Source organism: Equus caballus, chromosome 14 (genome assembly GCF_041296265.1).
Source record: "Equus caballus isolate H_3958 breed thoroughbred chromosome 14, TB-T2T, whole genome shotgun sequence".
NCBI classification, from domain to species: Eukaryota; Metazoa; Chordata; class Mammalia; order Perissodactyla; family Equidae; genus Equus; species Equus caballus.
The window spans coordinates 89,234,705-89,262,091 of NC_091697.1; the positions used below are offsets into that span (position 1 = coordinate 89,234,705).

General features: G+C 38.0%; 1 protein-coding gene across 17 annotated transcripts in view; it reads left to right on the forward strand.

Annotated features, from left to right (window-relative positions):
* MCTP1 (multiple C2 and transmembrane domain containing 1) overlaps window positions 1-27,387 on the forward strand; it is a 499,995-nt gene that overhangs the window by 140,712 nt on the left and 331,896 nt on the right. The window lies entirely within an intron of this gene.

Consider the following 27,387-nt stretch of genomic DNA (forward strand, 5'->3'; position numbering starts at 1 on the left):
CCGTAACACATTAAGCTTGTTATTAATCATTAACACCTTGCTGTAAATTATTTTCTGAGGTTGCTCTGTGCCACTTAATAAGGTGTGTCAAAGCCTGGGACCTGGCAGGAGGGAGCTGCCCTGACTTTTAGCAAAGGTTCTTGGGTTCCATCTGGTCCTCCTTGTGGGGTCCAGGTCGGGCTGGCTGCTTTGATAACTGTTTGTGGAATGAAGAACACGTGAAGGGAGTGTGAAAAAATCGCCTTCCTTTAGGGCAGCTCAGGTAAGACTCTGTCTTTTAAAGAAATTGTTACTAGGAAGCTGTGGAGATAGGAAAAATCCTGATGAATGGAAATAAAAGGGAATGCAGAGCACAGATTTCTTCCTTTTCTTAACTAGAGTGCACACTCAGACTGGTTTGGCTGATTCCTTTACCTTGACTTAACCGTGTTTTGGAAAGTGAACCCCCAAATTCCCTTTTGCTTCAACTATGTCATTATTGCCTCTAAGAGGTGAGACTAAATGGACTAAAAATTGACCAAAGTTTTCCTAGCCCTATCCCACCTCAAGAAAATGGCTTTTCAAGCTAGAAACCAGCACATCATTCTTCCCTGCTTAAGAATTGTGAAAGGTCCATACTTGGACAAAAGGAGAGAAATAGCTTTATAATTTGGAGAAATTTCCAGATTAATGGAGGGTAGGGGTATGTGGCACTTGAAGAATGATATAACAAAACTGAGAGCTCAGGAAAGAGAGAGCTGAAGCCGAACTTTATTTACTTCTTAGTTTTACTTCGAGTTTGCTGTACATGACAACCTTGGGGTTCCTACCAGTTTTATTTCTGTAAAAGTTATATACTAATTCCTATTCTATCTTTTTATTATGACTTACTTAAAGCACTTTTGTAATAAAATGTTGCTTTCATTTTGAATGGTGAATGATACTAATATGAGATCTTTGGGAAAAATCTCTTTTGTGACTTAACCGAAAGTTCTCATCTAGTTTTATGAAGGCTGTTGCTATGTTCTTATGAGGAAATACTATTCTTCACTTATTAAAAGCAAATGCCCTGAAGCATTTCGGTACTGTGTCCTCCAGAGCACCTGATTCATGGTGCGAACTAAGTAAATGTTGATTTGGAAAGGTAATCTCTTTTCTCATGTATTTTTGGATTGAAAATGAGTACTGACTAATGGTATCAAAGTAAATTATTTTAAATACGAAAGTATCTAAATGAACTCCTAAATTATTGTGCACCCATGTTTCATGTTCTCTGAGAGTTCATTTGTTTTATCTCCATCATAATTAACACTCAACTAAATTTAGTATGAGTTTATTTTTCTACTTGTTATTTTTGTTACAGTAAGCTTTGAATAAAGTAGTGACTATTGTGTTCTAGAATACTGTTTTTAGATGGTGAGTATTCTGCTTCTCACAGAATAGCTTCTCAAGGATGATTTTATTCTTTGATTATTAGTCTGTAAAAATATGCTGCCAGTTTTATGTTTTTTAAAGCATGCTTGCCAATTGGGTATTATAATTTTTCCTTGCCCTTCAAAATGACTCTTCTGGTCTAGTGAGACAGGGTCAGTAGCGACATACATGATCTGTGCTTTCTAACAGCACATGGCCTACCAGCCTACATGAACCTCTAAATCTTAGGTTTACAGCCAACCACAGAATTCCCATGAGATCAGCAGCTATGTTTAATTCATATCGGTAGCCCAAGCACTGAGCACAGTGCCTGGCCCTCAGTAGGTCCTCAATCAATGTTTGTGGAATTAAGTGAATAGAAATATAGGCAAGTATGTAGGAGTCTCTGGTTTTCAAGTGATAGAAAAGCCAACTCAAACCAGCCTGAACAAACCAGGAATTTATTGGCTCAAGTATCTGAGATGTCTGGGGATACTCACAGCTTCAGACTTGATAGGATCCAAGGGTCTCCCCAGTGTCATCAGAACACTGTGCTTCTCCCTTTCCCTGCTCTGGACTCTGTTGTCCTCTGCATTGGCAGCCTCCCTGCATGTGAAGGTAAAGGGGACCTCCGGGAGCTTCAGACTGACATTTTCCTGACAGCTGGCCTTCCCGTGAAGTGTCTACACAGATAGCTTCAGCACAAGTCCTGGGGCTGACCCTCTGAGTCCCACTGACTTGGCTTAGCTGAATCTAGCACCTTGCACAGGGGAATAGTGTATTCTGGCCAGACCTAGGTCAGGGACAGCCCATCTGTGGTGAGCTCCACCCAATTCATATGTTCTAATGGGGAGTGGTGGTTCCCCAGAAAGATGCCTGCTGAGGATCCCCACCCCAGGGAAATGTTACAAAATAAGGAATAGTTGCAGTTGGCAACAGATCACAAATGCAAAATACGCTGTGAGTTTAGACCTAGATTAATCTTGTTCCAATGGGCTATATGTTCCTGGTAGACTTGGAGTTTTTAGGGAATTGGTAATAGATTTAAGCCTCCACTTGGAGTTTGTGGGCCTTTACACCTACAGGACATGGTGAGAAAAATATATTCTCTTTCTTCAGTGCAGAGAATATTACAAGCTTAATCATCGTATTTGTCCTGGATATTATGTCCATCGGGGACTGAACTGTTTTTCTCTTAAAGATGAACCATGATGGAATGAACACCTCCCAGCACAAGTTTTGTTCGGCTGACTATTCATTTCTGCTACTCCTGATGGTAGCTCTCATAAGAGACAATTCCTGGACTTCCCTCTTAGCAGCACTCCCAGGATGGGAGAAGCTCCTGCATGTCCCATTCTTTTCAACAAAGTTTTCCTGGAGCGTAGAGATGAGATATCTTCTTCCTTGCACGCCAGCCTAAGTCTCTAGGGGACTTGGCAAGAGTTTCTAGGGTTATTTTAGAACGCCCTTCTTTGGGTTACAAGTGCTCATGGGCAAACTGATTCCTATGAACAGCTTTGTGGGTCCCAGAGTTTCCCAAGACAAGACAGACAAACAAGATCCTAATAATGACCCCGAGTTCCATGAGCAAGTCCATTTTTGACTTAACTCTATGCTGTAATCTCCTTACAAGGTGCTGTGTTAGGTTCATGAGGTCAGGCCAAGTAGAAGCTGAAACTTGCTACAGAGTCATATCAAAATCTCCTTGGATTCTACCGTGTTCCTCTTTCTCCCATTGGTTTGCAAATAAAGATTTTCTTTCAAGTTGCCTGGGGTCCTCTGTTACTCCTGAGTTATTACTTCCTGGTGACTTTGACACATATTGTGTTTTGCGAATATCTAGAGAAATTGTACTAATTAAGAATATTGGAAAGTAAGTTTCTGCTATAGCAGAATATAATAAAATTTCAATAAATATTCAAATAAACTTGTTTTCTGTATATTGAGATGTTAAGTAAATTCATATATCAGTATGCTGCTCATTTCATGTTATGAATATTTTTATTTGTTAGAAAAGATTAACTGACTTTTAAAGAATTTCATATCAATGATTACTTGAATATAAATAAAGTTTTGCAACTGTGGCGGAATATACAGTTATAACCAAGTAATATTGTTTTTTATTTATATTCTTACCTAAAAATTAATTTTCTAAATATTCATATCCAAATTAAAGTGATAATACATCAAAAAAATTTTCTTTCTACAAATTAATTCAAATGCTAGGTGAGCACCCTCTATTTTACACAGAACATTTCCCATAAAATCTGAATGGTGGATCTTCATACTATCATTTAAACTCATCTATGGGTGTGTCAAGACCCACATGAGGACATGTGTAGTGGTGTGTATGTCTTCTAAGAAATAAAGGATGCTCACCATTCCTTAATAGTCAGCTTTATTATTATTATTATTATTAATGTGGTTATTATTTTGTTTCCTAGAAGATTTTCTAGAAGCTTACTCGAGCCTCCACAAAATTTCATCTTAACATTCAGCATGATATTCTTCTCTAATTTTTTTGTGGAAGATCTAATTCAGTACTATCTCTTTTGTACTATTTTTGCAGTCATCATGGGTCAAAACTGTTCACCAAAACAAAGTAAATGGACATAGTAGACCAAAGAAAACAATGACAGAAACACAGCTTATATCTTTTAATTTCTCAATTTACTTGTAATATTTTAATTCTCTCTCCTTTGTTAAGGTTTTTTAATTTATTGTGTTGATTTTTTAAAAGTCATCACTGATGTGAACATATATATAACATGTATCGCAGATATATAGATCTATCACAGATATATTAACATACTTATAAATGTATATATCTCTCAAGTCAAACAATATAAATAAAATACTAATACTAAGTATTTTCTATTTTGTTCAGGATATCAGTGTCAGCTTCATTGGTAATGAGACACGTAGCATGGTGGTTAAGAGCACAGATTCTGGACTTAGACTACCTGGGTTCAAATTCTAGTTCTAGAATTCGCTAACTGGCCAAGAGCTACAGTATCTTTCATTCACTGAGAATATCTCAAGTATGAGAATTACACAGAATATATACAGCATACTGGAATGGATTGTTACAGGTCTATTTTTAGGAAACGTTTTTAGCACCACTTGAAGTAGCTTTCGATGGGGCACATGAATATGTAGAAACAAATTTTTTCATAATAGGTAATGATAATGGAGGGGCTCAGGGGATTTCAGTCATGCAAAGGAACATTATTTTGTATTAGTCTCATCTATAGTTCTGCCTATTTAAATGAGTGGTGATGAGAGAGACTTTACAAAAGCAAGGAAGGGTCACCAGATGTTGAAGATTGTGGTTGAATTTTCCCAACCTAGTTAGAAATTTGATAACTGCTGAGGACTTTTTCTTTGTTATAAATAAACTCGTAGTATCTGTTCTTTAGTATATACTTGTTATTGCAGTAGATTTTGGTATAGCAGCTAAGTTTAAAAGTCAGTGTAATAAAAGTGCACATTGTGGTATAGATGAACACAAACTGAGCACGAATATAAAGCTTGAAGATGTGGATCCACAGGTCAGGGTCCCTGGTAAGAAGGCTCACTGTGTGCCCCCATCTATAGTGGCTGCTTGTGCCTGGGGATTGAGAGGTGGCCAGAGGTTGCTCTTGCTAGACTGAATATAGTAACCCATATAATAACAAAAGCTACTCCAGGTTTTTCACATTGGATTTTCCTTCTTAAAAATTTTCACCATAGATTTCTATTTTACCAAGCATTCCAATTTTGGGGGTAAAGCATAACACGGCTTTTCCTGTATGATCTGACATTGATCAAAATCTCAAACTTATGAAATTGAGTGCCTTGGAGTTCAAAATAATCAACTTGGGTTTTTGGTGAATTGTGTTATTGGTTAACTAACTGAGTTTAGAGAGCTGTTATAAGTTTGGGTCCCTTTGGAAAGAGGGAAAAGTTGCTAAATTTCACTTCTGAGACTTGGGAATGGGGTAGATCTAAATATGCAATGTTTACAATTTAATTCCATTGGGCCCAGATTATATAATATAGATAATTGTATTATTCCTATTGTAAGTGGCGCCTAAGGCATTTGCATTGGTAATCACAAGCAGTAGATGCAGGAATAGAAATAGCACTCTGATACGATGATAGGAGGAGTGACGTATAGAGAAATTGGAGATCATAGGAATGGACAGAGACTGGGGTCATATTTCATTCAGTACAGCACTCCAATATTAATTTTCAAAGCTTTGTCCTTAACATCCCTGCCCTTTCCTGTCTCCCAGAATTAGTACTTCCAACCCATTATACTCATAGAACTTGATCCATTTCCCTGTTACAACAGAGCATATTGGATTGTAGCAGTTTGCTTCCAAGGCTGTCTTACCGACCAGCCTGGAAACTCTCTAAGAGCAGGACCTGGATCTTATTACTTGGAATCCCTTACATTGGAGAAGTACTGATCTGTACAAGGCAATCAAGACTTGCTGAATAAAGTTGAATAAATGAAATGGTATCATCTCCCCTTTACTTAAATAGCAAGTGTATATTTGATTATTTTCTAAGACTGCTATATACATTAATTCTGAATGAGATGTAGCAATGGCTCCTCATTGCCTTTGGAATAAACTACAAACTCTGCTTTATGTAGGAGGTCCTTCATGACCCAGCTCTTGCTATTTTCTCTGCCTCATCTATCAGAACCCTGTCACTTGCACATTATATTTTGATCATTTTGGCATTTGCATTCCCACATATGTGCCATCCAGTTTCACATTGCCCTATCTTTATACTTGCTGTCCCTTCTACCTGGAAAACCTTTTTTCCACTTTTATTTTATTAATCTGATTTATTACAGAACACAATATAAACATTCAGATAAAGAATTTGCTTTTTTCCAGGGCTTACACATATACTTGTTCAACGATCTCTTTGATTAAGACTTATTTTCTACTTTGTTGAAAGACTATTAAATCCAAAGAAATATGTGCTTATCATAACAAGACAATAAAAACAGTACTAATAGATAGCCTTTATTAAGTATATATTACATGCCGGCACTATGCTAGCATTTTCCGTAGATTATCTTATTTATTGCTCAGGATGACTCTCTGTGCCAAGTACAATTCATGTCCTATTTTGCTGATGAGGAAACGAACACTTAGAGAGCTGAAGTAATTTGTTGAGGTCCACGTAGCTGGTAGCAGAGTGATCACTAAAAATTAATCATCTTCCCCTCCCTGTTCCAGTCCCATGTTCCTGAGCAGTTTGGTTTATAGCCTTCTACACCTTTCTCTATGTTGGTATAGTACACACACCCACCTAATCCCTACTACTTCTGGTAGTTACTTTTGTTCCTCTTTTAAACACTTAGCTAATGAATCACCTCCTCAAGGAGCTTCCTCTGACCTGACCTCTAATCTGGGTCCTGGGTGTCTCCCACATTGTCCTGAACATACCACTATCATGGATTGCTACAATATCTTCTGTAAGCACTGTATGATTGTCTCTTCTGCTAGCCTGAAAGATCCTTGATGACAGAGACCATGTCTGTTCTCTCTATATCTTCATACTTGGCACTGGCACACCATGGGCATTAGATTAGATAGACTCATTTATTCAACAGGATGTTATCCAACTTGCGATGTGCACCTTCTAAATGTCTGGTACCGTGGTAGTCACTAAGGATAGTAGTGGATCAGTTAGTTTTCGCTGCATAATAAATCACTCCTAAACATTGTGGTTTAAAACAACAGCCATTTATTTAGCTTATAATTCTGCAAGTTGGCCTTTTGGCTAGGCTGGGCTGGGCTTTTCTTCTGGTGTTGGCCTGGCTTGCTCACGCATCTGCAGTTAGCTGTTGAGTCAGCTGAGGCTGGCTAGACTAGAATGGGCTCTCAGCTGCTTGTCTCTGGTTGAAGGCGGTCTCATCCTCCAGCTAGCTAGCTTGGGCTTGCTCACGGCAAGTTTGCAACGGCGTGAAAGGCCTCTTGAAGCCAGTGCTTGGCAGTAGCACAGCATTACTTTTGATGCATCCTATCATTCAAAGCAGGTCACAGGCCAGCTTCCATTCAAGCAGGAGACAAATAAATTCCACCTCTTAACAGGAGGAGCTACAAAGTCACGTGGCCCTATATGTGAGTACCAGGAGAAGTAAAAGATGGCGGCCATGTTAGCAATTGACCACATGTGGTAAGAAAAAGAAACACAATCCCTGGCCTAAGAGAGCATATGATCTAGTGGATGGAATACTGTATTATTTGTAAGGTCATAAAGAACAGCTAGATTTCCCCCCAATCACCTGAAATTAGATACCATTGAAGCCATTTACTCTTTGATGGGCGTTCCTGAGATTAACTTACTCTTCAGCCTGTTCACGTATAGCTCAGGTTTTTCATCCCCTCCATTGACACTTATGGCCAGCAGAAGGCATTCCCCACAGGAGCCTGGCAACTGTAGGAAAAGTGGGGTCAACTCCTGACACAGCTTCAATCTGACTCTCTAGGTTCTTTCTCTCTGCCAGGTGGACTACTGCCTCCTCTGCACCCTGCCCTGGGTACATACACTGCCTGCCTCACACAGTCAGGACCAAGGTGAAGGATTGACTGGGGTCTTGGTAGGGGTGGCAATGAATAACTTGCACCCCTGGTTCTGGCTCAGAATCCCCATTAAGTTTGTTGTATTGACCACAAAACACAAATACGGGAAAATTATTACTTTGGCCAAGAGCAGAGGCTCTAGAATTGTGATGTGCATTGCTCTTCGCTTGATTGAATCAAAAAGAAATAAGCACAACTAGAAAGATTTGCAGCTATAATATACAACTATGTACTGGGGCAGCTATAATATACAACTATGAACTGGGGGACTTTGGGGAGAAGAATGAAAAAAAAAGAAGATTGGCAACAGATGTTAGCTCAGGTGCCAATCTAAAAAAAAAAAAAAGGAAATAAGGTGTTTTCTCCCCTGTGTATGCTATTTTGTATCTTGACAGGAAAAACTAGCTATTTTGAAATAAGAGGGTTTTGTTTCAGGATATAGAACTTTTTTTGTATATACAAATTTATCAGGTGTAGACTTTTTGTTTTTATTTGAATTTTTTTTTTAATTCTAATTCTATCATTCCTTCTGGGTTTTTTGACTCTTATCCTGTTTGGTGTTCTCTGAGCTTCCTGGACATGTGGTTTGATATCTAACATTAATTTGGGGAAATTCTTAGTCATTATTCTTCAAATATTTCTTCTGTTCCTTTCTCTCTTCTCCTTCTGGTATTCCAATTACGATACACATAAGTTACACTTTTTGTAGTTGTCCCACAGTTCTTGGATATTCTGTTCTGGGGGTTTTGTTGTTTATTTTTTTTTCAGTCTTTTTTCTCTTTGCTTTTTCAGTTTTGGAAGTTTCTATTGACATAGCCTCAAGCTCAGAGATTCTTTCCTGAGTTGTGTCCAGTCAACTAATGAGCACTTCAAAGGCAATGTTCATTTCTGTTACAGTGTTTTTGGTTTCTGGCATTTCTTTTTGATTCTTTCTTAGAATTTCTCTTTCTTTTACATTACCCATCTATTCTTACTTGTTCTCTACTTTCTCCATTAGATCTCTTGGCATATTAATCATAGTTTTAAATTTCCAGTTTGATAATTCTAACATCCCTTCCATATCTGAGTCTGGTTCCGATGCTTGCTCTGTCTCTTCTGTGTTTTTTACCTTTTGGTATGCCTTGTAATTTTTTGTTGAAAGATGGACATGATGTATTCGATGAAAGGTATTCCAGTAAATAAGCCTTTGGTGATGTGGTGGAGAGGTGTGAGGGACTGGAAAGCATTCTATAGTCCCACCATTCAGCTCCAGTCCTTTAGTGAGCCTGTGCCCCTGGGCTGTGAGTTTTGCAATTGCTTCTCAGTCCTCCTCCCACCCCCTTAAATAGGACAGGATGGCTAGAGTGGCCTGGAGTTGGCCTTTACTCAGGTCACTTAGGCTCTGGTAATATTCCAGCAGTCTCTGATTAACTAGTTTCCTCTGAGGGTAGGCCTTGTTAAGAAGAAAAGAATGCTCTGGCATATTTCCAAATAGTCCCTTTGCCCCCTCCCCCTTCTAGAAGCTTAAGGGGATTTTTCTTTGATACTCACTGTGAGAGTTCCTGGAGGTAAAACACACAAAAGTGTGGGGGCTCCCTATGACTAGGCTCCCCTGGAATTTTTAACTCTCAGACGAGTTCACACTGAGTCTCCAGCAATTTGTCAATTCCAGTTTAGGTTTTCCAAACCTGGTACTGATTCCTGCAGAAGTTTCTGCTGGTTTTTGCTCCAATAGGTTGTGGTTCTCTGTATCCACCCATCTGTCTCTCCAACTTTTGAGGCAGTGGTTTTCCCTGTGACCTCACTTTTCCACTGGATAAGAAGAGTTGTTGATTTTTCAGTTCAGCTTTTTGCTTGTTGTGACGGTGTGATAACTTGCAAGCTCCTTACATGCCAGACCAGAAACCGGAAGTTCCCCTTCAGTGTTTATTGGCTGGAATTCCTTTGCAAAGAAGAGCTTTCTTCTACCCGCCTTCTCTCTCTCTCTCAAATACCGTTATGGACTCATAGTTTTGGGGGAGATTCTTTCCAATAAGAACCTGTTCAAGCTAGATCTTTTCTTCTTATGGCATGACCTATTCATCTTTGAGTGCGTTGTTGCTTTCCGGCATAAAATGTCCCAAATTCACCTTGTGCTTTCTCTGCCTCGGAATTGGAGTCAGTTGTTTCTTTATGAATCCCCAGTTCCTTTTGGTGGAAATACTTGCAATAAATTTTTATTCTATGTGGCCTTTTTGATAAACCCCTGGTTTAGTTTATTTCTATTTGTATTCAATTTTACTTCTTGGTCTTTTTCATTGCTTGGTTGGTTTTATTTTGCTTTCACCCCTAATGAATTGATTTGATGTTTTGAATTGATATGATGATTTTATTTCTGGGATATGTGGTGATGAAATGACAACATCATTATTGGTGCTGTGAGTTGTGACCTATCAGGTAAGTTGGCAGTGAAACTCCTGGGAGACAGAGCACTCAGAAGTGGAAGTGCCAGGAATAATGCAGTAGTTTGATGAAAGCAGAGGACCATGCCCCTAGAACCAAGCCCATGAAAACCCCATTTCATGAATGATTGATTTAGTCTCAGATAGTTTGAAAAGGTAAGTGCAAAAAGTGAATATTTAACTGGTGTAGCATTATAACCACAAGATATCATGAAGGAAGATGTTGATAAATTTGTGTCAAAACGAAATACGTTCATGTGTAAGAAAACACCAAAAACAAAATAGAAAGGCAAATGGCAAATCAAGATTGCATGCAGATTGAGGGTAAATATTTTTAACATAAAAAGAAATTTGTTAAGTTAATGAGGAAACACATACACACATTTAAAAATAGGCAAAGAACTCAAGTCAGCCATAACAAAAGAAGAAATAAAAGTGACCAATGGGTATAAATATTGTTCCATCTCAGGATCTGGGTTATGTCCTTGGTTAGGGACATACTTTTATGTATAATAAGTAATTTTACACCACTAAAAAAGTAAACCTACCACTGACGTTTAAAATAGGACCCTATAAAATAAAAAAATAATGATCAGGAATTATTTAGGTAGATAAAGTATGTCAGAAATCTCAGGTACCATCTACTATAATTTAAAGCTAATTTTGTCTCTGAGCTCCTTAGCTGCTAACCAAAAATGGGAACAGTTTTGGCAAAGTATTTCTTACAGTGTGACTAAAGGACCTTTATTTATGAAATTTTGCTACTCGGTAGATAGAACCTCTATGCACCCAATTGCTTAGCCCAAAAACTTAAGAATCATCTTTAATTTCTTTCTTTTCTTCATGCTTTGATTGATTCTATTAGCAATTTATATCACCTTTATCCAAAATACATCCTGAATCTTAGCACACCTTCATCCAAGCTGCCTGGATTCCTGCAACAACCTCCTGACAGGTACACCCATGGTTCACTCTTTTTGTCTCCTGTGGTCTAACCTGTGCACAGCAGTGGGAGTGTTCTTTCTAAAAGGGATCATGTGATTCCCGTGATGGAAATCACCAAAATGAAATCCAAATTCCTTTCCATTGTTTCTAAGACCCTACACTATTTGGCCCCCACCTAGCTCTCCAACGTCCTCTCCCTTGACTCTGCCCCTCTTTCACTATACTCTGGCCACACTGGCCTTCTCTCTCCCACATTAGTACATCATTTCTGTCCCAGGGCCTTTGCTTGTGCTGGTCCATTTTTCTTAAGCAATCTTCCCCTGGATCTTGCCCCACCTGCTTCCTGCTTCTCATCAACTGGCTCTCCACTCAAGGGTTAACTTGTCAAAGTGACTGACCTTCTCTGCTAGCTCAAGCTCGCTCCTCTCCCTACCTGTTAGTCACTCACTATCACATTAACCTATTTTATTTTCTTCATATTGTTTTTTAGAGCTTAATATTATATATTTGTTTATAGGTTTATTTTCTGTCTCTTCTCGCTAGAAGGATGGACATTGTGCTATATCTTTATTCTTAGACAAGGGCCTGACACAAAGTAGATACTCAATATATGTTTGTTAGGGATATAAATATATTAACATCAGTCACTTGTAAGAGTTGGTATTATAGACAATATTTTTAATCTATGTTTCTTAGGATTTTCCTAATACATAAAAATGAACATTGATTACCATTATAATCAGGGGCAAAAGCTATTAAAAATAATGCTTCACTAACATGGTAGAAACCCCTAAGTCCTACCACATATGTGTGTTTGCACAGATATAATGCATAATGCATTTAAACACCAGGACAAAGCAAACACATGATGGAGTCACACAAAATTGTGTAGCAGGGGCTCCCATTAGAGCTATTTAGAACAATATCACATGTAATATATATTTTAGAATGATAGAATATTCATTGATGGGTTGGGGAGCTATTTTGAAAATTTAACTGATTCTTTCTCTGCCCCATTCAATATTCACGAAAAGACTTTACAGCTAAAACCCTGTCTTTTCTCAGAAAAGGTATTTCAGGCCTTTTATGGTATTTATCTTTTGTTCCTGAAGTTCTGCTCCCATTTATTTCACATGGGTCTGTAAGATGCTAAAAGCTTTTGTGCTTTTTAGCACACTGCAAGGATTAGAGCTTCGTCCGTTTATGGAAACGCTTTTAAGCAGACCCATTTTCTCAAGCAAATTTTGAGAGAACTCTGCTTTTCCTTTTCCTGCTTCACACATTTTGCTCCTCATTCTTTCTTCCTTTTCCTCCACTACTTTTCAGGTTCTCAGCAAAACAGAAGCTGAGCAGCCTATAATCATTCCTCTTGGAAGTTTCTCTGTCATTACCAACTGAAGCTGTGTTGGTTGTAAGAGGTTTATTCCTTTTGTAAATGTATAACTGTATCAAACTGAACAAGCGGTTAAGAATTTCCTTTTTGTCTGCCTACAAATGAAAAAGTCCTTTGGCGTTTTGTCCACCAACTATAACGGAGTTATTAATACCCTCTTAAAGAAGCTGTTGAAATACTTTGCTTTTTTCCCCCCATCAAAAATTTTTCTCAAGAAGCCACAATCTCCACGATGGAAACGTTGAATACTCGTGTGTGGCACTGATGGAACACTGGCGTGTGCTTTTCTAATTTTGTTTTGCCAAAGATGAGGAACTTTGGAGTGAGTCTCTGCCCTTAAAATCAGTGTGTGATAAATATCACATTTCTTCACTGTCCTTGAGTCCGCCTGGTTCTAACTCTCAGTCCCCATTTGGAGTGACGAAGGTCCCACTTCCGTAAGTGTGACGTACCAGCCTTCCCCTTGGAAGTCTTGTCACCCTCAAGGCAAGGAACCCGAAGAGCTCTTTTCATGGCCCCCATGCCTCCTTTTATTTCAACTCTGCTGTCACCACCTCCCCTCTCCCCCGCAATGTGATATATCAATTAATTTCTTCAATGAATATAGTAAAAGTCAAGTAGCATCATTGACTTCTGGCTGCTTCCACTTTTACCCTTGTGCAAATCCAGCATATTGTACAAAGAACAGGGACTTCTACTCAATTTCTAATCAGTTATCTTGGCATGAATACAAGAGGCTCGCAGAAGCAGGGTAGCCTGGAAGCAAGGATCCTGAAGTCAACTTAAAAACGAGAGATCAGGACACCTCCTTTTCCCAAGGGTAGCACTTTAACATGGTTTGGATGGAGTTATTTTGACAATTCCCTGAGTTCTCACTCTCTACAAATAAACCAACCCCTACTCACTTCTGACCCGCTGTTCTGTCCCTTGCTCTGTGATCTTTTCCTCCTAACTTTGTTATTGTTCTTCTTTGCTTTTGCAGTGCTTGGAAAATAAAAAAAAGCAAAGAAATAAGACACAAAAAACCTCTGTATGCCAAGCACCTTAAACTCCTTGGAGGAAATGGGTGTTATATAAAATCTAACATAAATAATAAAAGAGAACCTAGTCTGCCTTGGGAAGAAGTAATCACTCATAAGCAAAGCAAAAAAAAAAAAAAAAAGTGCAAATACCAAGAATTTGTTCCAGAGGGAATTTGGGAATGGTTGTGTATTACAGAAGGAATAAAGGAATGTTTAAAAAAATATATATAGTATATGGTGTTAGAAAATTTAGAAATTCTCAGAAATAGTAATAGCAAATATGATACTTGGGCTATTGAGAATTGCTTATAATTCTGTACTTTTATGTGATAAAGCAGAATTATGTTTGTATTTATAGTTCAGTGTTTATCAAAATCAGATTATTAAAGTTTAGGCAAAACAGTATGGCATCTGCTTATGAAGAAATGTGTGCTGGTTTTTCACACCATATTTTTTCTTTTTTTTCATTGAGGTTATGATAGTTTACAACATTGTGAAATTTCAACTGTACATTATTATTTGTCGGTCACCATGTAAATGCAGCCCTTCATCCTTGTGCCCATACCTCAACCCCCTTCCCCCTGGTAACCACTAAATAGTTCTCTTTGTCCATGTGTTTTTTTATCTTCCAAATATGAGTGAAATCACACAATGTTTGTCTTTCTCTATCTGGCTTATTTCGCTTAACATAATACTCTCAAGGTCCATCCATGTTGTAGTGAATGGGATGATTTTGTCATTTTTTATGACTGAGTAGTATTCCATTGTATATATCTACCATATCTTCTTTACTGAGTCATCAGTTGATGGGTACTTAGGTTGCTTCCATGTCTTGGCTATAATGAATAATGCTGAAATGAACATAGGGGTGCATAAGTCTCTTTGAATTGCTGATTTCATGTTCTTTGGATAGATACCCAGTAGTGGGATGGCTGGATCATATTATATTTCTATTTTTAGTTTTTTGAGAAATCTCCATAACGATTTCCATAGTGGTTGAACCAGTTTGCATTCCCACCAGCAGTGTATGAGGGTTCGCTTTTCTCCACAACCTCTCCAACATTTGTTATTTTTTGTCTAGGTTATTTATAGCCATTCCAATGTGTGTAAGGTGATATCTTAGTGTAGTTTTGATTCGCATTTCCCTGATGATCAGTGATGATAAACATCTTTTCATGTGCCTATTGACCATCTGTTGTTTGGTTTTTTGTTGTTGAGTTATGTGAATTCTTTATATATTATGGAGATTAACCCTTTGTTGGATATATGATTTAAAAATATTTTTTCCCTGTTGACGGGTTGTCTTTTCGTCAATCCTGGTTTCCCTTGCCTTGTAGAAGCTCTTTAGTCTGATGAAGTCCCACTTGTTTATTCTTTCTTTTGTTCCCCTTGTCCAAGAAGACATGGTGTCTGAAAAGATCCTTTTAAGACTGATGTCAAAGCATGTACTTTCTATATTTTCTTCTAGAATTTTTATGGTTTCAGGTCTTACCTTCAAGTCTTTGATCCATAAGGAGTTTATTTTTGTGAATGGCATAAGAGAATGCCATTCTCTTATGAAGTAGAATGAAGTCTACTTTCATTCTTTTGTATGTGGCTGTCCAGTTTTCCCAGCACCATTTGTTGAAGAGACTTTCCTTTCTCCATTGTATGTTCTCAGCTCCTTTGTCAAAGATTAGCAGTCTGTAGATGTGTGGTTTTATTTCTGGGCTTTCAATTCTGTTCCATGATCTGTGTGCCTGTTTTTCATACCAGTCCCATGCTTTTTTGATTAGTATAGGTTTGTAGTGTATTTCATCAAGGATGTCTCTCAGTTTATAAGTACAAACTATTTTAGCATTTGAAAGAGAATTAATTCTTTAAATTTTTCTCCTTAAATTCCTTAAGGGGAAATCAGCAGCATTGTTAATTTGGTAATTCAGTTTCACAGAATTTACATGTTACGAGTCAAGACTTCATCGTAGGTCTTATTAAAGTTCTAAGAATGAAATTTCTTTTTTTAAAGATTGGCACCTGAGCTAACAAGTGTTACCAATCTTATTCTTGTTTTTTCCTTCTTCGTCTCTCCAAAGCCCCCCCCAGTACTTAGTTGTGTATTCTAGTTGTGAGTGCCTCTGGTTGTGCTATGTGGGAAGCTGCCTCAGGGTGGCCTGATGAGTGGCACCATGCCAACGCCCAGGATCCAAACTGGCAAAACCCTGGGCCGCCAAAGCAGAGCATGCAAACTTAACCGCTCGGTCATGGGGCCAGCCCCAAAATGTTTTGATAATTGATTTGTTCAGTAAATGTTTAATGGAACTATAAAGTTAAGAAATCATTCATGACTTCAAGATGATTACAATTTAGTGGCAGAAATCTAAATAGAAAAAAAAAAAGAAAGATCTGGGAGATGACTTGATCAGCATTGTCTTCTAGAAAATTCATGAAGAATGAGGAAAAATAGAAGACAGCAGGCAAGGAAAGCTGTATGATTTGCTCCAGTTATGTATTGCTGCATAAAACACTACCCTACAATTTTGTCAGGGCTTGGCAAGAACAGATTGCCTCTGCTCCATGCAATGACACTCATTTGGGGGCTCGAGGATCCACTTTCAAGTGCCTGGAAAGTTGATACTAGCCATTGGCAGGGAACTCAGCTGGGGCTGTAAGCCTTGCTATTCTCCACATGGGCCTCTCCATGGGCTGCTTGGGCTTCCTTCTGGTATGCTGGCTGGATTCTAAGAATAAGCCCTCAAGAGAACCAGGTGGGCCGTGTACCAGCTCTTATGACGTACTCTCAGAAGTTACGTAGCATCACTTCTGCTATAGTCACAGTCCTGTTCAAGGGGAAGGAACCTTGTATCACCTTTTGATGGGAGGAGTGTCAGGCACGTTGTGATAAGAGCACGTGGAATGGGAGAGATTTTTCTGTGGCTCTCTTTGTAAAATATAGTCTTCTATAATCTACCGTGGAGGTACAACTCCCATCCTCCTCACACGCAAGATATACTCATCCTCTTCCCCAAGACCCTCTAATCTAAACATCTGCTTAAAGTCTAGTATTTTATCATCTCAGGTGCAGGTGAAGATTAGACTCCTTCAGTGCAGTGTTTTGAGCAGAGCTCCTGAATCCAAGGAACTGTGAATTAAAGAGACAACTTATTTGCACCCCCGTACCCAACTTTATTTTTTTCCCCAGGTTTATTGAAGTATAATTGACAAATAGAAATTATATATATTTATGGTGTACAATATGATGTTTCGACATATGTATACATTGTGAAATGATTTACACAATCAAGCTAATTAACGTATCTGTCACCTCACATAGTTATCTTTTTTGTGCATGTGGTGACAGCACTGAAAATTTACTCTCTTAGCAAATTTCGAGTATACAGCATAGTATTATTAACTATAGTCATCATGCTGTACGTTACACCCCCAGAACTTATTCATCCTACAAACTGAAACTTGGTACCCTCTGATCAACATCTCCTCATTTCTCCCACACCACACAACATCCAACTTTCAATGGCAGGACAGACATAGGTAAACTGCTATAGACACACCCGTTTTAAAAGGGGGAAAGCAGGAGGCACATGACAGTCAGTGACCCATAGCAATTATGAAATCCAGCCAGGCTCATGCTGCCCGCCCTACTACTGGGAATTGTCCTTTCCAGCTCTTGCTTCCACCCTCTAGGCTGTTAGTTCTGCCTTCTGAGTCAGCCCTTATCTTCCACTAAAAAAAAAAGCTGCATTTGCAATTAAAAAGCCTTTTCTGCCTGTTTACTGTCCATAGAATTTTTGGGGTCCAAAGTCCTCTTTTCATTTTGTACTGTCCCTATCTCTTTTAGTCCAAATTGGTGGTTCCTATACCAGAACATTTCTCTTAAATACTTTGTGGATTTTCTATGAACCCACAACCACAAATATCTTCAAGATAAGCCCTTCTCTACTTTAGGATCCCCATGAAATACCTTGAGATAACATCCTTAAGATACTTAGAAGCCCAATTGTTTAATGGAGGGGATTTGTAAAGCAGACTCTCAAGATTCTTAGAGGGCCTTTGTCTATCTAAAAAGTTGTAGGAGACACTGCCTTAGATTCTTCTGAACTCTTGATAAAGGATCTTATAATTCTACTCTGGACTATTCTTTGCCCTAAAGCCATTTCTTAAGTTGAAAGTTGTTTACTGTTTGGATAGGCTGAGAATAAGAAACAATTTTTTTTTATTTTTGTTTTTGTGTTTAAGCTAGCCTTTTATGGAGATAAGGAAGGAGGCATTAAAGGAAGTAGGTTTGTGGTGGGGAGTGGGGGAGGGGAGGGTATGAGAAACAGCGGCAGTGATAAACATAATTTCAAAGAAGCCCAGTTTGAGATGCCGGGAGCATCTCCAGGTAGAGGTGTCTAGGAAGTAATTTGAATGACAGACTGTAAATTCTTTCTGGGTAGAGGCTAAGTTTGTGTCTTGGTCATCTTTGATTTCCCATTGCCTGGTGCAGAGGGCTCAATGACTGTTTTACACACATTCACACACACACACACACACACACACACACACACAGAGTACAGCTCAGGAGAGAGGTCTGGACTCAAGATAGAGATGCGGCAGCAATCTACGTAGGGGTAGTAATTAGTACCGTGGACCTGGATAAGATTTCTCTGTGAGAATAAATAGAGCAGATGTTCTCTTAGACTGGGCTGCTCAGGCTGAATCTGGACAGCAAAAGCATTTTGGCAATATTTTCAAAAACTAAATATTTTACATATTCTTTAAAAACTAGAAATCTGACCACACTGGGCTTGCAGTCCGACATGGCACCACTGGGCAGAGCAGAGCAGCAGCAGTGCCCCTCGGACGGGCTGTGATTGCGGGTGCCGCCCGTCCTCACGTGTGCCTGGGCACTGAGCTCCTTGTCTGCTTCATTAAGTTTAGGAACCCCTGCTCTATAGAAGAAAAGCAGGGGACCCATGACTGCGGACTCTGGTGCAGCAGCATTTAATGGACAGGAGAAGAAAACAAAGACTAAGAAGAAAAGACCAGAGAATTACTCAGGAGAGTGTACCAATATGATTGCTGATTGATTCGCTGACAGTAGCATATAACTTTTTAAAAATCCAGGCACTGGCCAAAAATAAAGCTAGTAATTTATATTGACAAAATTTATTATTATTTTTATTTCTTATTTCAAAGTTAGGTCATTCAAAATGAAACATATAAAATACTAATGATAATAATAGTAAAAACATAATGTATAACTGGCAGAGATATAATTTGTGCCTAAGTATTCAGATTTTAAAAGCTACTCTTTTAATAACCATGCAGTATTGCCTCAAAAATTGCTTTAGAATCCCTAAAATTGCTTTATGATACGGAGAGGAATGCAAGAAAGAATGGGAGTGGCAGGAGAGAATGAGAAGAGAGATATGAAGATGAAAATAGCAGGGGCCCTGGGAGAGGAGCCTGAGTGTGGGCTGTGCTGAGAATTCTGTGAGGTATAAGCCTAGGAAGGCAGGATCGCTAAGGCAGTAAGCTATGTTTTGATGACCAGACTATATAAATTGTGTTAAGCAAAGATGGTTGGACTGCATTGGAGAACAGACTGCTGAAAGAAAGAAAGGATTGTAGGTAACATCCCTTTTTGTTCAGTGCCAGCTTAGATGTTTCAATAGCGTGCTCTACCTCCCAAGATGACAGTTTTTAGAAAGCCTTCATGAACTAAATCAAACAGCAGAAACTGTAAGGGAACAAAAAGGATCCAGGACTTAAAGAGACCTTCTGACTTCAGGATTGAGTTAACTTTTTAGACCCTGGCTGCGAGGGTCTAAATTGGATTAAGTGGTATAGGAACCAGTAAAGGCCTTTCCTCACTATTTAAGTAGAAAAGTTTCCTTCATATTTACAATATGAGTCAGAAGGTGTTATTTTTACCAAATTAATGCCAAAGTATTATTCTTAATAAAAGTCAGCAGTTTATGGATCTGAAAGTTCCATTTTAAGTTTAACGGAAAGTTTAGTTTAAAGTAGGAGATATCCACATCAATTCCTTTATGTTCAATGCACTTTTATTCTGAAATTAAATTTGCTCAGTTTCTAAGGGAAAATGACCTTTAAATTAAACTCTGGAATATTTGCTTCATCTTAGATTTCTCGGAAGTGTTCTAATCTTTACCTCTCAGGATTTATAAATGCAGAAATAAAAAGTATTCCTTTCATTCTCTCTGCCGTAATGAGGAAAAAAAGATGTAGACTTCAATTTGTCGCCCTCCTGAGATATATCTCCTAAGAATAATTGCATCCAGGCCTGTAGTATTTTATGGCGGTTACTTGCTCCACATTTCTTAAAAGCAGAATTGCAGTTTTTCTAATTGAGAAATGATATGACATAAAAGATTTCCTTCCCTGTGTTTCTATCCATCCTCCTGAAAAATTGTACTTACGGTAGTACTGAAATTAATATTTAAAACTGGGATCTCCATCAGTTCTTCCTAGGGAAAATTGTGAGAGTAAGACCGAGACTGAGCACAGGGACTCTGGAGCCAGGCTGCCTGGGCTTGGATCCTGGCTATGCCACCAACTAGCTGTATAATCCTGGGAAAGTTACTGAACTTCCCTTTGCCTCATTTTCCTTATCAGAATAGGGATATTTTTAGAGCCTGTTTCATAGGGTTATTAGGAGGAAGAAATTAGTTAATATTGGTAGAGTAGTCAGAACAGTGCTTGACATAAATAAGTGCACAAAGCATGTTTGGTGTTAAAAAAAAAAGTAAGATAAAATATACAGACAACACAGTGCAGTGTTTGAGGGTGCAGGTTCTAATCCCAACTCTGCTACTGATTGGCTGTGCAAATGCGTCAAGTTACTTAACCTCCTTAAGCCTCAGTTTCCTCCGTTGTAAAATACAATAATTGCCAAAAGTAGTACCTACTTTACAGAGTTTCTGAGGATTAAATGGGATGCTCTACAGCAAGCACATAGCACAGTGTCTGCTTCTGGCACCAATGATTACAAATATATGTTTTAATTTCTGTGAGCTTTCTGCCCCTGTTCGTTGAGTTTTATCTTCAGTTCTTCACCTCACACTTGTAGGTCATTTCTGGACCTTCAGAGAACCAGGTAGGGATCCTTGGAAAGGAATGGCCATGGGCCAGAGTGAAAGTAAGCCAAGCTGGAAGACAAATTACTTAAGCTCTCAAGAGGCCATGCAGGCCCTAACACAAGTCCTAGGGAATTTGTCACTTTCCATGATCTGGCCAGAAGCTTTGTGGGCCCAGAAAGCACACTAGTCAGCAGTTCCAGAGCCCATCTGTCTCCCAGGGCTGGGCTCATATTGACGAAGCTCCTACAACTAATATTCACGATCAGAATGCCAGTGTCTCCATTTACAGTGAGAAGTGAAACTGCTAGGGCCTGGCTGCCCACCAAGCCCATTTTGTGGCTGTAAGCAGGTCACATCTCTAACCAGGCTGTCAATTTATTAATTTATAATGATAGATGTAGATACTGAGTTGCTCCTCAAGTCCCTCAAGTTTCTAACAACTTCTCCCTGAAAGCAGGTAGACAGGATACCAAATTCTAATCAGAAACCAGCTTGGTGAGTGTGGAATCAGAAGGGCAGTTTGTTCTTGGACTCAAGCGTTTATGGAATTAGAGTCAGATCCACAGTAAAAAGAGCCATGCCACCAGCCCCAGCACCCTCTCCCAGCATTCAAATGGCCACCGCCGGTGCTCGCTTCTGAGACTGCTTGTCTGGACCATGTCTTCGTATCAGTAGAGTCAGTGTGTTAAACCAGATTATTGCCATGCCTAGGGGTCCATCACTGGCTGGCCATGGGGCACATCTGGCCTTCCAAAGCTTTTGTTCGTCTCGTACTAAATAGAGGCTAAGATTTAAAAATCAGGAGTATTCACATCACCACCTAGATCTCTAGCCTTTCTTGAAAAATCCAGAGATCTGGACAGACTGTCCGCTTTAGATGAGGCTTGGGTACTGCCTTTCATTCAGTTCACTGTGGTCCCCACCAGGTCCACGACATTGATTTGCATTACCTACTGGTAAGGTACATGCCTCCAGGCATTTGAGTTTGTGTCATTCTGGCAACTGAACTTGCCTTTATTTATACACTCTGACCTACTATATTTTTATTTCAAAGTTTAATTCTCATATGGCAGTCTTATTTTCTCAATTCCAGATTCATTTCACTGTCACCCCAAATATTGAAAATACATTTTAGTTTGTAAGTCCTAGAGGGTTACAGTGATATGAAGACTGAAGTGTAGGTCTCATAACTTCAAGGAAGTGGGATACTCTTAATCTTTCCTCAGGAAATATGTGATGCTGCTGGCCACCCTTCTCTATTTCTAGCTCAAGAGTGTTTTCTTCCTCCTGGGTGAAGATTATTTAGTACTGTCATATGCTATACTTTTTTTTTTGGTGAGGAAGACTAGCCCTGAGTTAACATCTGTTGCCAGTCTTCCTCTTTCGCTTGAGGAAGATTGTCACTGAGCTAACATCTGTGCCAATCTTCCTCTATTTTTTGTATGTGAGACGCTGCCACAGCATGGCTTGATGAGTGGTGTGTATGTCCATGCCTGGGATCCGAACCCATGAACCTTGGGCCACCTAAGTGGAGCGAGCGATGAACTTCAGCACTATGCCACCAGGTTGACCCCAACTATACTTTTAAAAGCTATAGCTGTTACCTACCCTGGGAGAAACAGAATGTGAATGTTGTACTTACAAAAGAGATAAATTTGGATGGTTGGTTTACAAATATATTTCCCATAGACTTTCTTTAAGGAATAAGAGCTTATTTTTAACTTCAGTGTTAATAAATTGTTAATAATCTGATAGAGGAAGATGTGCCATTTGTCATGATTTCCAAGAACAATTGGCTTTTTTTTTTTTTAACTTTGCCTGTAATGAATGGAGAAAATGTCAGTATGTAATTGGATCACTGATTATAAAAATGAATTTGCTTCCCAAGGAAGCATTTTTTTTCAAATGAATAGCCTGCCCTTTAATTCTTATTAATCTTCTAAATAAATTAGGATTAATTTATGAGTGATCTATTTTGGAAAATAGATCTGCTTGAGAAAATAGAAATGTCAGTTGTAGGTTGTACTGTATCTCATAGGTCCATAATACCTCAAATTTACCACTTTATATTTTGAATGATCTTCAGAGTACAGGGTAGTAACATATTCTCTTCTCTCTGCTTCCGTAGTATCTTGTGTATATCTCTTACAATAACATTTACTCTACCTTATTTAGACTACTGTTGAATTAAATAATGAACTGGCACAATCTCTGGCACGATTATTCTCCATTTCATCGTCACCATCATCAGCTGCTTCCAAGTTGTCTTCTTGAGTTAGACTGTACATTTATTAATTGTGTGGACTGCTTCGTGTTTCTTCCCTCTATCTGTACAAGGCTCATAGCAGGTGCTCATTAAATGATGAACTGAACTGCTCGTTGGAAATAGGAATTCTTCTCAGTTCCTCTTTAGATATGCAATCTGACATTATTGTTGGGGATGCTTCAGGAATAATGACTGAGGACCACTTAATTTTCACCATATTTTTGAGTCATTAATATAGATAAATAACTGAAAAAATAAACTTTTAAATTAAAAAACAAACCATAAATTTTAAAATGATAAACAACAGAAAAAATATCATAAACAATGATAAAACAAACCACTCACTGAAGGGTGATAACTATAACTCATACAACTGATGAAGGAGTAGAATTGCAACATATAAAGACCTCCCCCAAATAAGAAGGGAAACACAAACAACCTAGTAGTAAAAAGGCCAACAATAATAAGATAAGATGCTCAACTTCAGTAATAATCAGGGAAACCAAAATTAAGACATTCAGATTCTGAAACAATTACATGGCAAAAACTTCAGTCTGAATATCAAGATTCTTGATGTTTCAGAGTCTGGAACAGCAATACTGTGGAGATTGTTTGCAAGAATCTAGTGCAACAAAAACTCTCATACACTGCTGCTTGAATTGTAAATTACTCTAATTATGTTAGGATGTGGTTTGGCAATTTCTGGTAAAGGCGAAGCTATGCATGTCCTATGACCCTATAATTCCATTCCTAGGTATCCATCTTTAGAGAAATTCTTTCACGTATACAAGAATTAGAGTAGTTTAGTAACAGCAATAAATTAGATATAACCTAAATGTCCACCAACAGGAGAATGGATAATTGAATTGAAATGCTATACAGCAGTGAAAAAGAATAAATTATGTAGAACTACATGTAAATCTCAAGAAGATAATGTTAAGCAAAAAAAAAAAAAAATTAAGGGATCCATATAGTGGGATACCATTTTATAAAGCTTAAGACGTGCATCAGTATCTTGTTTATGGGTACACATATATCTACTAAAAGTATAAAAAGATATATGGGAATGATAAAAGATAACCTTGGAGAGTATTTACCTTTGGAGAGAAAGAAAAGTGGTGGTATAGACAGGGGCATCTGGAGGCTTCAATTGTATCTGTCATGTTTTATTTCTTCCGGAAAATCTGAAGCAAATTTGGCATAATGTTAAGATTTTAAGTGGAGGCAAGGAGAATGGAAGGAGAAATTCAACAGACTCTGTAGGAGGTTTAAGTTATTAAGATAAGTGGATTTTGAGAATAAAATAGAGCAGTACTCATGGCTTGATAAACTCATCAACTTGTCAGCACTGTATAAATTCCAATTCTAGTTAGCTATACTAAAGGTCAAAAGGGCCCCAGCTCCTGCCTTAGCCTCGAAGCATCTTAGCTGTGTAAGTTTTAAGGAGAGAATACTGTGGAAATCTAAGGGAATACAAAAGCATGAGGTGGTATCAACATACCAAGATAATGTGAAGATTTTTGAGGACTAGAGCACAAAAGGATTAGATATTATGTTAATTAGGAAAGCAATTGTGACCAATCCAGAGGCCAGAAGTTTTTCAGTGAGCTGATAACAAGCAAGTTTATTTACTCTGATCCAAGACTAACTAAATTAATATAAAGCATATTATTATAAACATTTGGCTGTTGATATGTTAACAGTTGAAGAAATTCAAGCTGTATTTTTATGAAGGCAGTAAAAGAGCTTTCAGGAGACCAAGAGAAAAAAAATCAAAGTCCTTGGTCAATGTTAGAAGGTACACTGGAGATTCTAATGTAGTTGGATCTCTGTTCCTCTCTCTCTGTCCTGTCTTTGTCTCTATCTTGGCATATCCTTTAGCCAGACTGAAAAATCAGAAAATACATAAATTTGGGCTGGTAAAGAATGAAGAAAGTGGGACAGAGAAGAGAACTTTTGTTTCTGTTCATCATTTTAAAAAAATAAATAGTAGTCCACTTAGAGTAAGAATAATGTAGTAAAATATGGAGATATAAGATATCAAATTATTTTATTTCAAAGAGTAACATGTTCTTTTAAAATTACCTAAGGAATGCATGAATTCGTTTTATTTTAAAAGGTTTATACAATAGGTGAAAAACTGAGCAGAATGATTGGATCTATTTGTCCCCCATCACTCTCTTATTTCAAATCTCTTTCAAAGACATAACTACTTGTCCACAGTAGGTGAGTTGTCCAGGTCCTTTTCTATGAATTTGCGTATGAAAATCCATGTACCCATAACTGGGATAATGTATTTTTCTGCAACATGTTATTTCTACTTAACATCTTTTAGGGAGCTTTGCATGACAGTGTATCTAGATAACTGGTTCTTTTTAATATCTATATAATATTCCTTAATGTGGTTAACTTATTACTTATTTTACCCTTCTGCAGTTCATAGCCCATTGCAAAGTTTCCAGTTTTTCACTGTTAAAAACAATTCTGCAGTGAACATTAGTATATCCGTCATTCCAGCAGACGGCAGATGTGACTTAATGCATGGCCAGATCTAAGAACTACAGTAGTGTTATTAGGAATGTGCCTTTCACATCTTTGACTGTTTTTCTCTTGGTTGGCCTCATTTTCAGATAACTTCTCCTTATGTGATAGCAAATATGTCAACCTGCAGTTCCAGGATTACATTCTATAAACTTAACCACTTTTTCCCCAATATCAGCAAAAGTGGAGGAGTTGGCTCTCACTGGACCAGCTTGGGTCACATGCCCATCCTTGACCCTTTCACTATAGCTCTGTGGATAGTATGCACTGAGTGGTCAGGCCTGGGTCATGTGCCCACTTCTGGGACTCGGTTAGCAGGACCAAAACCACATGGATTGAGAGGGAGAGAGGAGTGGAGAACTTGCCAAATAAAAATCAGGATGATGATACCAGAAGGAGGAGGTACATAAGCTAGTCAAGCAAATATATCAATATCCTCTGCAAATGTCTTATAGATAATATTTTATGTTTTTTGTGAGTAGGAGTAAATAGACATCTATTGATATCCAGCTTTATGTCATAAGGACCAAAGTATTCTTGTGTCTTTCCAAATCTTTGCTAGAGTAACAAATCAAGTGTGTTGTTTACATATAATATGTATTATTATATGTTGTTTATATGTTTACATATAATATGTATTATTATATGTGTATGTTGTTACAAATAATACATATATGATAGTAAAGCATGTTATAGACTGAAGATCATTAACAGTATGAAAAAGATAGTTTTTCAATGCAGGAAAGTGTTACTCAATATATTTTCTAAAAATTCAACGATATGATGGATCATATCTATACTGTGGTAGATACCTAGTCTTAAAACACATATCTTAATATTTTATTTGCCAAACCATAGGATAAATTCCATAGTTTGCTTATTCATTTATTAAACAATCTCTATTAAATTCTGCTATGTGCTGGTCACCATGCTTAGCGTTGGGGATAAAATATTGACTACAACAAGCTCTCTGCCTTCAGGTCTCTTACATTATTGTCAGGGGCCACAGACTATAAATAACTAAACAAATGAATAAAAGAAAAAGTTCCAGGCTGTGATGCACTATGAAGGAAATAAACAGGATCATGAGGTAGAAAGTAATTGAGGGAGGTCATTTTAGGTAAGGTGATAAGGGAAGACCTCTCTGAAGAGAGAACATATGAACTGCAACCTGAGGACTAAGAATGAACCTCAGACTCTAGACCTATGCTGTCCAATATGGTAGCCACTAGCCATGGATGGCTGTTGAGCACTGAAATGTTGCTAGTTTGAATTAAAATGTAGTATAAATGTAAAACATACAGCTGATCTCCAAGACTAGTACAGAATTTGTAAAATAAGTAAAAATTTTTATATTGATTACATGTTGAAATTATAATATTTTAGATATATTGGCATAAACAGTAAAATTAGTTTTACATGTTTCCTTTTACTTTTTTAATGTGACTACTAAATGTTTAACATTGCGTATGTGACTCACCTTATATTCCTGTTGAACCATCCTGGTCTAGATAGTTTCAGTCTATGTGCTATTATCAACATATGTTTTTTTCATCTTTTTTTCTTGATAATGGTGACGGCAATTGAATTTATGTAGCAGAATTTTCTCCAAGGATCTAAGTCTATAATATTCATTGACTGAGGTGTCCAAATATAATAATTCAATGCGTGATCAAACTTCATACAGCTCAGAGTTAAGAGATAGCGGGTGGTGGAGAATGCACAGAAAATTGCCA